Genomic DNA, 14,615 nt, shown 5'->3' on the forward strand with positions numbered 1-14,615 from the left:
TGAAAAATAAAAATTACCTGATTTAGGGAGCAAGACAATCCCGCAGTTTGTCCAAACTCAACAATCTCCGGTAACGGTGCCAAAAATTTGGTGCGTGCATACGCAACCCCCACAGTTTCCGTACGGCAGGCAGTACCAGCAAGTGCACTGGGTTGTCCAAGTAATACCTGAGCGAGTCAGGGTCGATCCCACGAGGATTGTGGCTTGAAGCAAGCTATGGTTGTCTTGTAGCTCTTAGTCAGGTGGAATCAGAAGGAATTTGTTGGATTAGAAGTTAGATATTAGGAATTATATGATGAGAATAGAGTTGAGAGTCGGAGTTGCTTTGTCTTTCTGAAGTAACTCTGGTACTACTGTCTTCTTTGCTTATGAGTAATCTTCTTCTATGGTAGGCTGTAAGTGATCAAAGTCATTGCCCGTGGTCATTGATCTCCTCTGCTACAGAATGAACATGGCCATGGCCATCGGCCGTGGTTACTCAATCTGATGAAGGGTGAAGCGCATAGCAGTCCATTCTTTTTGCGATCCTACTCAAAATGTCACAGACAAGGTCGAATATTCTGGATTAGAGAACGCTGCTTCTTTGGATTCTAGCCTATACAATTGAGACCCTAATCTCCCCGAAAATTGGCTGAACTGGTGTCTCGAGAAGTCCCCAACGAAGTCATGGATTAACCGTCTGAGAGATGTATAAACATAGCTATTGGCTCGTGCTTTTCCTTTCGAGTATTCACACGAACCCAAGTAGATGTGAGTGTTTGTCAGGCACGTTCATCTTAATGTGATGAACAGAGCTAATTGGTTAGATCATCCTATTCACCACGATGAAGATCGAGATATACATCTTAGAGATAGATCAAACACGGATCGAAGAAGAAATAATAATACTTTTATTAATTCATAAGACTCAGCAGGGCTACTCCCCTCAACTTAGGAGGTTTAGAAACTCATACTGAAAGTAAAAACATAAAGTAAACGAAAATATGGTAGACCTCCCTCAGTGAGAGGTGTAAAAGGTTCCAAAATCTCCTAAATTACAGGAATAAAATCCCTTAAATACTAAACGGATGACTAGTAAGGATAAAATAGTCTATTTAGTGCTAAAATCCACTTCTAAGGCCCACTTAGTGAGTGTTTGGGCTGAGTTTTGATGAGATCCACGTGCTATGAGACTCCTTGGGCGTGGAATGCCAACTAGGGGTCTTCTTTGGGCGTTTGGATGCTGGTCTCTACTTTTGGGCGCTGGACGCCTGGAAGGGGGCAGGAGGCTGGAGTTGCATGCCAGTTTTGGGCCTTCTAATCCGAAGCAAAGTATGGATAATTATATATTTCTGGAAAGCTCTGGACATCAGCTTTCCATAGCCATTGAGAGCACTCGATTTTGGACTTCTTTAGCTCCAGAGAAGCTTTTCTGAATGCAGGTATGTTAGATCCCGACAGCATCTGCAGTGCTTTCTCTGTCTCTGAATCAGACTTCTGTCCAGCTCCTCAATTTCAACCAAAATATACCTGAAATTGCCCAAAAACACAAAAATTCATAGTGGAATCCAAAAATGTGAATTTAACACTAAAACTTATAAAAACTTAATAAAAACTACTAAAAACTATATGAAAATGATGTCAAAAAGCGTATAAAATATTCGCTCATCACCGACCACAGTCACAATAATGAGTTTTGCCTAGCATCTAAGAAGAAGAATGACATGTGGTACTTGGATAATGGATGCTCTAGGCACATGACCAAAAAGTCCACATTCTTCATCAAGCTTGACAAATACGATGGAGGCTTTGTGACTTTCGATGATAATAGAAAGGGAAAGATTGTGGTGATAGGTAAAGTTAGTAAGAGTTTCTCCACCTTCATTAATAATGTTTTCTTTGTTGATGGATTGAAACATAATCTTCTAAGCATTAGCCAATTATGTGATTTAGGTTATTTGGTTATTTTCAAAATGTTAGAATACTTAGTTGTATGTGAAAATTCTAGTGAAATTTTATTTGTAGCTAAAAGATACAATAATGTGTATGGACTCACCTTGGAGGAACTAAAAGAACAAAATGTACCTTGTTTTACTTCCATTGAAACAAAAATGGTTATGGCATAAGAAATTGGGACATGCTAGCATGTTTTAAATTTCTAAATTTTTGAAAAAGAATTTCGTTAGAAGTCTTCCAAAAATTAAATTTAACAAAGACATCACTTGTGATACTTGTCAATTGGAAAAACAAACTAAAAATTCTTTTAAGCCCAAGGATGACATCTCAACTAAAAGGCCATTGAAAATGCTACATATTGATCTTTTTGGTCCTACTAGGAATTAAAGCCTAAGTGGTAAATATTATGGTTTAGTGGTGGTTGTTGACTATACTAGGTTTAGATGAGTTCTTTTCTTAGCTCATAAGAATAATGCTTTCTTTGCTTTTTCAACTTTATGCAAAAAGATTTAAAATGAAAAAGATTCAAAAATTATTTCCATAAGAAGTGACCATGGAAAAGAATTTTGAAACCAAGAGTTCGAATTTTTTTGTGATAAATTTGGAATTACTCATAATTTTTTATGTCCTAGAACACCTCAACAAAATAGGATTGTTGAAAGGAGAAATAGAAGCCTTTATGAAAATGGATAGGGCAATGCTTTGTAAAAATGATATTCCAAAATTTTTATGGGCTGAAGCAGTAAACACTGCATGTTATATTTTGAACCGAACTATCATTCGAAAAGTCTTAAAAAAAACACCATAAGAGCTTTGGAAAGAAATACCACCGAACCTTAAGTATTTTCATGTTTTTGGATGTAGATGCTTTGTTTAAATACTAAAGCAATCTTGAAAAGTTTGATCCAAAACCTTATGAAGGGACTTTTGTTGGTTATTCAACCACTAGTAAAGGATATAGAGTTTACCTCAAGGAACATAGAATCATAGAGAAGTCCATACATGTTACATTTTGTGTTTCTAACTCCATTTCAAGTGTTATTGAGGAGAATGATGCAGGAATTAAAACTGAATTAAGCCCTGAAAAAATCAAAATAAAAACACATCAGAACCCACATTGCAAAATGGTGTTCCTGATTCTGCAGAACAAAATGTAGGAGACAATTCTGTTTTGTCTCCTACTGAAGCAGAGAACTCTGGAAATCTCAACAATGCAGAACTCAATCATACCCAACCTAAGATCAGTTCACCAAAATCCAGAGAATGGAAGTTCTTGAAGAACTATCCACATGAGTTTATTATTGGAGATTCACCTCATGGAGTTGCCACAAGATCCTCAAGTAGAAAAGAGGTCAAACTCAATAATCTTTCTCTCATATCACAAGTGAAACCCCAAAATGTGAAGGAAGTCCTTGATGATCCTTCTTGGATCAAGGCAATGGAAGAAGAATTGGTCCAATTTAAAAAGAATGAGGTTTGGACTTTGGTGCCTAATCCAAATGGTAAGAAGGTAACAGGTACCAAATGGATCTTTAGAAATAAAATGGGTGAGAATGGTAGTGTTGTTAGAAATAAAGCTAGATTAGTAGCTCAATGGTATGACCAAGAGGAGGGCATTGACTTTGATGAGTCATTTGCTCCGATTGCAAGAATGGAAGCAATAAGATTATTGCTTGAATATGCAGCCCACAAAGGGTTTAAAGTTTTTCAAATGGATGTTAAATGTGCCTTTTTGAATGGATTTATTGATAGGGAAGTATACGTAGCACAATCCCCTGGTTTTGAAAATAAAAATTTTTCAAACCATATTTTTAAACTCTCTAAAGCACTTTATGGTTTGAGACAAGATCCAAGAACTTGGTATGAAAGACTTAACTCTTTCTTGTTGAAAAATGATTTTCAAAGGGGTACTACGGACACTACTTCTTTTTTATTAAAGAATCTAATGATCATTTCATACTTGTTCAAGTTTATGTAGATGACATTGTGTTTGGATCAGCTAATGAAGCCTTGTGTGCTGATTTTGGAAACTTAATAACTAGTGAGTTCGATATGAGTATGATGAGAGAACTCACCTTCTTCCTAGGACTCCAAATCAAACAAACTCCCAGTGAAATTTTTGTGCAAGAAGGTAAATATGCCAAGGAGTTAGTAAAGAAATTTGGTTTAGAAAACTTCAAACCAATGAGTACACCTATGCATCCAAATTCCAAACTTGAGAAAGATGAAAAAGAGAAAAATATGGATGAAATAAGGTATAGAGATATGATAGGATCACTAATGTATCTAACATCCTCTAGACCAGATATTATTTATAGTGTTGGTATGTGTTCTAGATTTCAATCTCATCCAAAAGAATCATATCTTTTCGCTGTAAAAAGGATCATTAGATACATCAATGCCATTATTGATTTTGGTCTTTGGTATCCCAAATCTGATGAGTTTTGTGTAGTTGGTTATTATGATTCAGATTTTGTCAGAGACCGTGTTGATAGAAGAAGTACTTCAGGAATTTATTGCTTTCTTGGACAGTCCTTGAATCTGTGGTCAAGTAAGAAGTAAGCTACTGTTGCTCTATGAAGAGAGAACTATTGCGTGGTCTAGAAATTTGCAGATAAATCCTTGTTGCAGGTATAGCTTCTAAACCAACAAAAGTCCTTTCTTACAAACGTTTTGGTTGTCACAAGTAACAAACCCCTAAATAAATTGATAACCGAAGTATTCAAACCTCGGGTCATCTTCTCAAGGAACTGCGGGAAGTATGTTCTTATTATTGGTTATGGAGATTGTAAATTGGAGTTTTGAGAATGAGGAGTGAATAGTTTAATTAGCAAATAAAGTAAATGAAGAACAAGCAATTTGAATGGCAAGTAAAATAAATAAATGACTGTAAATAAACTTTTGGCAAGGTATGAGAAATTGGAGGTCCTATCCTAGTTATCCTTATCAATGATAATGAGAATTGAATCTTAATTCCACTTTGTTAACCTTTACTAAGGTAAAGGAAGGTCAATGGATTAATTGGTTTGATCTTCGGATCCTATTTATTTCCTAAGAAAAGATTGGGATTATTGAAGTTCAATTTAATTAACAAAGATAACAATTATCAATCATGTTTGAGTTTCATAACTCCTGAGTTACTGATTTCCTAACCAAGACCAAAAGGAGAAAAATAAATCTACTGGAATAAAAATGCCTTCAGATGGGAATAACAATAATGTAAATAAAAGAAAGCAATATTAAACTGAAATACCTCAAATAACATTAATTCAAAAGAGTAATTGATGCACGGAAAACTTGTCTCACAACAAATTTCCTTCGGCAAGTGTACCGAATTTGTCGTCAAGTAAAAACTCACAATAGAGTGAGGTCGAATCCCACAAGGATTGATTGATCAAGCAACTTTAATTAGAGGAATGTTCTAGTTGAGCGAATCCAGAAATTTAGTTGAGAAGTGCAGAAAATTAAATGGCGGGAAAGTAAATGACAGAAAGTAAATTGCAGAATCTTAAATGGGAATGGGGGAATTGCTCATAAATGTAAATGACAGAAATTAAAGAGAATGGGTAAGATCAGAAATGGGGAGTTCATTGGGCTTAGGAGATGTTGCATTCTCCGGATCAATTTCATTTTCATCTCTTCCTCAATCAATGCACTCATTGATCTCTTTGGCAATCTTAAGTGATTGAATTACAATTTCTTGTAATTCAATCTCTCAAATCTTGATCAATAGCCAATTCCTTGGTCAATTGCTCATGAGAAGAGATGAAGTATGGTCACTGATTATACCACATGCATTTCCCAAACCAAGTGTTGAGAGGATTTTAGTCACATATCCATCCAAACCCAATTCGGTCCAGCATGAGAAAGCATTTCTAGCTTGATCTCTTCATTCCTCTTTCAAGGTTCAGAAGAGATCCAAGTATGAATAGCTTCTTTTTCAAGATAACTACTCAATTGGATGAAGATCGAAAGCTTTCAAGTAAAATCAAGAGAAAAGATAGAAGAAGAATAATGAAAACTAGTATTGATCCATCAAATTACAACAGAGCTCCCTAACCCAATGACAAGGGTTTAGTTGTTCATAGCTCTGAAAAATGAAAACAAAGATGGAGAATACATGATGAAAACTTAGAGTGCAGAGAAAGTAAATACAGAGAGTAGTTCTATGCTAAGAGTCTCCCTATAATTTCCAACTCTCTAAAATATTTCAAAGCTACTCCTATATATACTACTCTTCTGTTCTTCTAGTTGATTCTTCAAGTCTTGGGCCTTTGAGTCTTGAGTTTGAAGCAGTTCTCTTCTTCATTGGGCTTAGCTTTTACTTGCAGAGAGAAAGTATGAAGTGGGCAGGGGCTTTGGCTCAGGAAGTTAGTGGTGTTAATGTTCAGTGAAAATATGGGTTCGAGAACGTTAGTGACAATCACCTTTTTTGCTAACGTTCCTCACCAAAGTTAAAAGCCACGTTAACCTCAACATTAGTGGCACAAACATTTCCACTATGTCCTTCGCACACGTTATTGGGACTCAACTTTCCCAATAACGTTGAGAAGCCTCCCCCTTCCCTACGTTAGAGTCCATGTTAACTTAGTTAACGTGGCTCTTTTAACGTAGGCTTGCCATCCTTCGAGAACGTTAGTGACACTTACCATTGTCACTAACGTTCCAAATTGCCCCTATTTTCCACGTTAGAGTCCACGTTAACTAGGTTAATGTGGCTTCTAACGTGGCCTTGCTAGCCATCTCCAACGTTAGTGACAAAGTTGAGTGTCACTAACGTTGGCTCATCTTTCCCTTATCCACGTTAGCTTCCACGTTAACTAAGTTAACATGGGAGTTAACGTGGCTCAAGGTGACATGTGTGGCTCCTTCCAACGTTAGTGACAATGTTGGGTGTCACTAACGTTGGTGATCACCTTCTTTCTTCACGTTAGCTTCCACGTTAACTAGGTTAACGTGGGAGTCAACGTGGCTCATTGGGGGCTTGTGTTCTTCCAACGTTAGTGACAATGTTGAGTGTCACTAACGTTGTCGACCACTTTGTTCCTTCACGTTAGCTTCCACGTTAACTAGGTTAACGTGGGAGTTAACGTGACTTAATGTGCTTTGGCCAACGTTAGTGACAATGTTGAGTGTCACTAATGTTGGCTCCCCCCTTTCTTCTTAATGTTAGAGGCCACGTTAACTAAGTTAACGTGGACTCTAACGTGGCCACTCATGATCTTGGTCCAACGTTAGTGATAATGTTAAGTGTCACTAACGTTGGCTCCATTTCTTTACTTCCACGTTAGAGTTCACGTTAACTTAGTTAACGTGACTCTTAACGTGGGCAATGATGGCTTCGAGAGTGTTATTGGCAATCACTTTTCTCATTAACTTTGCAAGTTACTCCCATTCCACGTTAGTGTTAACGTTAGTGTAACTAACGTAGCCACTAATGTGGTTCTTCTTTGCTTCCTTTGTCCTGAAATCAAGCAATAACGTGCATCAAAGTTCTAGTCCAAGTCATGGGAAATGCAACATCCAATTTTATCATTAAATTCATGCAAAATCCTCATGAAATCATGTAAAGTGCACAATGTATGCTTGAATCAAGATGTAAGTGAATATCTACCCAAAACTAGCTTATTTCCTAAGGAAATGCATGAAACTACCCTAAAAACAGTAAAGAAAAGGTCAGTGAAACTGGCCAAAATGCCCTGGCATCACAACACCAAACTTAAAGCTTGCTTGTCCCTAAGCAAGTACTGGAACAAGAGAATGATGAATGGAATGCCAAGAGAAATGAGTCATTCTTGTGGAAGTCATGTCCCTGGTTTTATGGTGGTTTCATGCATAGCAACTTAGGCTCATTTCTGGCTTTCAGACCTTTATCATGTCCTAGAATACTCACTTGTTATTGCATCCCATGAAACTTTTATTCATTGATCCTTTTGTTATTATTTGAGGGCTTATTTTTGTTCTTAAGCTAAGTGCTCTGTAAGGGGACAACTCTTTAAAAGAAGCTTTCAGCCAACACTCCCGAACTAGTTGGTTCAAGGTGCTAGGTGTTGAAGCACCCCTAAGGACTTACTTGCTCAAGTCTCTCCCCCATACATACACACCACAGGCACATAGTTTATTTATTTTCTTTTCTTGAGACCTTGGTGTCCAGCACCTCTTTGGGTTACTAAATGCTCTGTGGTGAGGGTTACTCTTGATAGTGGACTTTCAGCTGATAATCCCGAGTTAGTTAACCCAAGTTACCAAGTGATAAGGCACCCCTAAGAGCTTATTCATCCAAGTAGATCCCTCACACAGGAGCACCACAGACACATGCTTCAAGATTAAAACCATTGGTGCCTAGCCTTATTGCTTACTATTTTTCTTTTATTCCTCAACTTTGATTGTTCTTTCCCTTTTTCTTATTAGGATCTTCTTATTTATCTAATCTCATATGGTGTGTCTCAAGCATAGTATTCATGACAGATAGTTGTCTTCCCACCTTATGGTTGAACCAACTTAGCTAACTTATGACCACACCACAAACTCATGGACTTACTCCCTAGTATGAACTCCACTCTGGTCTTTTGAAAACAATCATTCTCTTTTCATTTGATTCAAAAGGGACAAGCATACAAGTAAGTAAAGAAATGATGCAGTAACATAAAGACTAGATATCATAAACCTTTTCAACAAAAACTTAAAAGAAAGAATTTAGAAATGTTTAAACTGAAATGGAAACAAGTTCTATTTCATACAAGATCTTCCTTATTTAAAACATAGAGAAAGATGGACCAAAGAAGGAACTCCACCACCTTTTACTCTTGTGGATGTCCATGCTCTCCTTCTTGATTGCTTGTGCTCCCACTTCCCTTGCCTTTTCCAAGCAGCTTCTTCCAGAAACCACCATCTTCCATCTTCTTCTTGAGTGTTTCCTTTTGCTGTTTCACTTTTCTCTCTTCTTGTTCTACAAAATCTTTTTGGACCTCATCATATGTAGGGATGGCATAGTGTAGATGATGCATATTACTGGACATGTAGTTCAACTTGGCTTGAGTGTTGACATTGAACTCCTCCCGATGTAGTTGCCGTCCTTCATTAAGTACAGTGAACTCATTGAATGCTTTCATCTGGGCTATTTGTCGCTGATTGAGTTCCTGCAAATGCTTATCTTGACGTTCTTGCCTCTCAGTAACTTGGTGGATGGTTTGAGTGAGCTGGGAGTATTGTTCCTGTTACTGCTCTATTTGTTGTTTCTTCCACTCTTCTTGTTGGCTCATCCAGTTCAATATTTGCTCTTGTCCTTCCATATGTCTCATCCCCAAATCTTCGATAGCTCTTAGAAGGTGATTCATATTCAAATCTGCTGGGTAAGGATGCTCTCCCTGTTGATATTCTTCCTGATGAGACTCCTCTTGGTGAGCTCCTTCCTTTGCTTTTAGTTTCCCTATTTGTGGCCTTCTTTGTTGCTGAGCAGGTGTAGTATAGGCCATACGCTGGGTTGTCATTAGCCTCCCTGGGTTAACCCAGTCTGGATTACTATCTTCAAAGACCACCTTGGCCTTTGTGCACAATCGGAGAATGGTGCTGGGGTACCAAAGCCTGGCACCTGATTCAAGCTTCTCAGCTGAATCTTGAATTCCCTCAGCTATAAGTTCATGCACGTTGATTTCTCTACCTTGTACTAGGCAATGTACCATAGTTGCTCGATTAATATTTACCTCTGAATTATTTGCAGCTGGGAGAATAGACCTCCTCACGAGTTCAAACCACCCCTTGGCTTCTGGGCTAAGGTCTCCCCTCTTGATGAACCGAGGTCTCCCATCTCCATACCTCTCCCAGTCAGCTGCTATAACACAGATGTCAGTCACTATCTCGGTGAGCTCATCATTGTCTTGGCTTTTACTTATCCTTGCATGATAGCTAGGCTCATCAAAGTGTGGTGATTTCAGGTGAAGAGTTCTTATTATAGCATTTGGGCTGAAGTCTACCTCCTTTCCCCTTACATAGCTTTTGAAGGTTGGGGCTCTGGTTTTGTCTTCTCTGACCACATTTGCGTAGAACTCTTTGATGAGGTTTGTGTTGATCTTCCCCTCTGGATTGGTTAGCAATTGCCACCCTCTTTCTTCAATCTTCTCCCGAATCTGTGGGCATTCGTCTTCATTGATTTGGAAGATTAACTCGGGCAGTATCTTTTTGAGCTTTATCCGCTCAAATTCTCGTTCATGGAAGGCACTCTTGAATCTCTTCTTGTCGAAGGGAATGTTCTCCATCGGTTCCTTCCTCTTCTGCCTCTTGGAGCTTGATGATGCCATGAATGAAGTTAAAGCAAAAGGGTGTAGTGAAGGGAAGAGATGTGGGATTTAGAGAGTGGGAAGTTGAAGAATTGGTTGCTGGAAAGTGAAGTGCAAGGGGTATGAATTTCGAATGTGGAGATGGTGTGGATTTGATTCACTTATATAGAGAAGTGATGAAGAGATGAAAGGTGTGGATTGATGGGATTGGTGTATGATGAACGGATGGGGTTTTATATGGAGTAAGCACGAGGATTCTCAACTTTATGATGGAGTTGGTTCGCTTTCCAAGTTTGTTCTTCCTCCAATGTTGCATGACAACCATTCCCAATGTATTCCCCCTTGAGGCACGTGTGTAGTGCCCTCTTCATGAAGTGGCCGAACCTTTCCCATTAAATTGTCCAATCAATCTCTTTCAATGCTCCTTTCCTTTCCCTATAAAGATCAAACAAGAAAAGTAAGAAATATCATAAAAAAATCAATTTAGATTTTTACGGCTAAAATAATAAAGAGAAGAAAAGATTAGATTGTTTATTCATGGACTCCAACTAACTAACTAACTGTGTATCCCTTTATGCATTTTGGTGGCACCATGGGGTGACACCAAACTTAGTTTGAAGCATTGTGATGAAAAGTTCTATTCAAAGCTCCAAGACTAGAATGCTCTCTGTTGCATTCATGCTTTCTTGGTACGCTTTGAACACCAAACTTATTCTTCACTATATACTGCAATATAAGGACTTCACCAAGTTTGGGTTGGAATTTATGAATATTGACTTATTCACTAGTAAAAGCTAATAAAACATGGGTTACCTCCCATGAAGTGCTTCTTTAGCGTCACTAGCTTGACATTTCTCCTTCATCAGGGTGGTTGATAATGCTTCAAGTCCTCCCCTCTTGCCTTGGACTTATATCCATTGGTTGTATCAATGATCTCTACATGTTCCAAGGAAAGAACTCTGTTGATAGTGAAGACCTTAGGTAACTGGGATGGTACAGTGGGGAGATTAGGGGGGATATCTGGGAAGTAAGCTGAAATCACTTTATCTCCTGGAGAGAGGCCTTCCGTAGGGATCTTCTTGTTCCTCCACCCCCTTGGTACCTTCTTCTTTGTCCCTTTTGATGCTTCCCTGCTCTTGGCGACTTCTTCTTTTAAGTGAATTTTGTTGTTGTCTTCACATGCCTCTGGTGGTTTAGGTTCCTCCAGCTTCTCCTTGAGCTGTGACGATTGCTGTTTTCCTTGTTCATCATTCAGTGGGGTTCTCAGATATGTTGGTGGTGCCTCAATGCTTGTTTCCTCTATCTCCTTATCACTTATAGTGACCATCTTGCAATCTTCCCATCTTACCTTCTTTGTTTCACCTCTCGGATTCTTCTCTGTGTCACTTGGGAATCCATCTGTGGGTTTGGGAATTTGCTTAGAGAGATATCCTACTTGAGATTCCAACCTCTTGATTGTGTCTCCCTGGTTCTTGAAACTGGCTCGCACTTCCTCCTTGAAGACCTTGTTGTCTTGAATCTCCTTGCTTAGGCCTTCAAATAGATTCTCAATCCTTGAGATTCTTTCATCAAATGATGACAGGTCAGGCTGAGTAGGGTTATTCTGGCCTTGATATGAATGTGGGGAGTTGTTGTTATGGGGGTGTTGATATGGTCTAGATGTGAAGTGTTAGGTGGCTGCATTGTTTGGATTTGGGCGTCTTTGATCAAGGCTTTGGTCTTGTTGATTTCTCCACCCAAAGTTTGGGTGATTCCTCCATCCAGGGTTGTAGGTCTTGGAGTATGGATCATGGTTATGCCTAGGTGAATTCCCAATGTAGTTGGCTTACTCCTGACTACCCTCTGCTTCTTCATTCACTCCTTCTTGGGTTGTTGATGAAGTGGAGACTGCTGCTACTTGGTTCCTCTCCATCTTCTTGGTGAGGTCAGCCAGCTGCTGCGTAATGAGCTTGTTTTGGGCCAGCAGAGCATCTACATTGTTTAGCTCCATTACTCCTCTTGTGTTCCCTCTTTCGGAAGCATAGAAGTAGTCGTTCTCTGCTACTGTTTCAATGACATCTATGGCTTCCTCAATAGTCTTCTTCTTGTTCAAAGATCCTCCGGATGAATGGTCTACGACCTTCTTTGACTCATAAGAGAGCCCTTCATAGAAAATGTGCAGCTGCACCCATTCGTTGAACATATCTGGTGGGCACCTCCTTGTTAAGTCTTTAAACCTCTCCCATGCTTCATATAGAGTCTCACCATCTTGTTGCCTGAAAGTTTGGACCTCAGCTCTCAGCCTATTGATCCCTTGGGAAAGATTCCAGCCACTTGGCTGCCTTATCCCTGAGTGAGAATGGAAATAAGAGCAGTCTATAGGCGTCAGGATGAACACCATTAGATTTCACTGTGTCACGTATTCTCAGGAAGGTGGTTAGATGTTGATTGGGGTCCTCTTAGACACCCCCTCCGAACGAACAGTTGTTCTGAACAAGGGTGATGAGCTATGGCTTCAGTTCAAAATTGTTGGCATGGATGGTTGGCTTTTGAATGCTACTTCCACAGTTTCCTGGGTTTGGATTGATATAAGAGCCTAAAACTCTTCTATCCTCCCCAGCATGCTTTGCTCGACCTCCTCTGCTATGGTTGTGAGCCTCTTCTTCATGATGGTTTTCCATGTTTTCTTCCATGTTTGGTTCAAAGTATTCCTCAAAGTGTTCCTCCTCTTCTTCAGCACCAACTACACGTTTTTCTCTTGCCTCCCTCCTTAGTCTAAGGAAGGTTCTCTCAGGTTCAGAATCAAAGCAAGTTGAAGCCCCGCTTCTTCTCCCTATCATACAACCAACAAGTACAAGCAAAGAGAATAGGTGCAGAAAGTATATCTGTCAGAATTACTGTTAGTGTGAGTGATGCAATATATCAAACAGTTAGTGGGTTAGTGAGATGAATAGTAAATAACAAAGAAAAAGTAAGGGGGAAGGGAAGAAGTTATCTAAAACAGAAAGTAAATGACTCAAACAGAAATTTAAATCAAACAAAAATAAAATGCTCAATCTAGTTATCCTCCAATCTAATCATTGTTGATGCACAATCAATCCCCGGCAACGGCGCCATAAACTTGATGCACGGAAAACTTGTCTCACAACAAATTTCCTTCGGCAAGTGTACCGAATTTGTCGTCAAGTAAAAACTCACAATAGAGTGAGGTCGAATCCCACAAGGATTGATTGATCAAGCAACTTTAATTAGAGGAATGTTCTAGTTGAGCAAATCCAGAAATTTAGTTGAGAAGTACAGAAAATTAAATGGCGGGAAAGTAAATGGCAGAAAGTAAATTGCAGAATCTTAAATGGGAATGGGGGAATTGCTCATAAATGTAAATGACAGAAATTAAAGAGAATGGGTAAGATCAGAAATGGGGAGTTCATTGGGCTTAGGAGATGTTGCATTCTCCGGATCAATTTCATTTTCATCTCTTCCTCAATCAATGCACTCATTGATCTCCTTGGCAATCTTAAGTGATTGAATTATAATTTCTTGTAATTCAATCTCTCAAATCTTGATCAATAGCCAATTCCTTGGTCAATTGCTCATGAGAAGAGATGAAGTATGGTCACTGATTATACCACATGCATTTCCCAAACCAAGTGTTGAGAGGATTATAGTCACATATCCATCCAAACCCAATTTGGTCCAGTATGAGAAAGCATTTCTAGCTTGATCTCTTCATTCTTCTTTAAAAGGTTTAGAAGAGATCCAAGTATGAATAGCTTCTTTTCCAAGATAACTACTCAATTGGATGAAGATCGAAAGCTTTCAAGTAAAATCAAGAGAAAAGATAGAAGAAGAATAATGAAAACTAGTATTGATCCATCAAATTACAACAGAGCTCCCTAACCCAATGACAAGGGTTTAGTTGTTCATAGATATGAAAAATGAAAACAAAGATGGAGAATACATGATAAAAACTTAGAGTACAGAGAAAGTAAATACAGAGAGTAGTTCTATGCTAAGAGTCTCCCTATAATTTCCAACTCTCTAAAATATTTCAAAGCTACTCCTATATATACTACTCTTCTGTTCTTCTAGTTGATTCTTCAAGTCTTGGGCCTTTGGGTCTTGAGTTTGAAGCAGTTCTCTTCTTCATTGGGCTTAACTTTTACTTGCAGAGAGAAAGTATGAAGTGGGCAGGGTCTTTGGCTCAGGAAGTTAGTGGTGTTAACGTTCAGTGAAAATATGGGTTCGAGAACGTTAGTGACAATCACCTTTTTCACTAACGTTCCTCACCAAAGTTAAAAGCCACGTTAACCTCAACGTTAGTGGCACAAACGTTGCCACTAACGTTTCTACTATGTCCTTCGCACACGTTATTAGGACTCAACTTTCCCAATAATGTTGAGAAGCCTCCCCCTTCCCTACGTT

General features: G+C 38.8%; 1 non-coding gene across 1 annotated transcript; it reads left to right on the top strand.

The window, feature by feature from the left end:
* The first annotated feature begins 12,388 nt into the window (after window positions 1-12,388).
* Window positions 12,389-12,495, top strand: LOC148544380 (small nucleolar RNA R71). The gene has a single exon (XR_015900574.1). It is a non-coding gene; the product is annotated as a small nucleolar RNA R71 (small nucleolar RNA).
* Window positions 12,496-14,615: the final 2,120 nt, after the last annotated feature.

Source organism: Arachis ipaensis, chromosome B9 (assembly GCF_059453495.1).
Source record: "Arachis ipaensis isolate K30076 ecotype BB chromosome B9, ASM5945349v1, whole genome shotgun sequence".
In the NCBI taxonomy this organism is placed as follows: domain Eukaryota; kingdom Viridiplantae; phylum Streptophyta; class Magnoliopsida; order Fabales; family Fabaceae; genus Arachis; species Arachis ipaensis.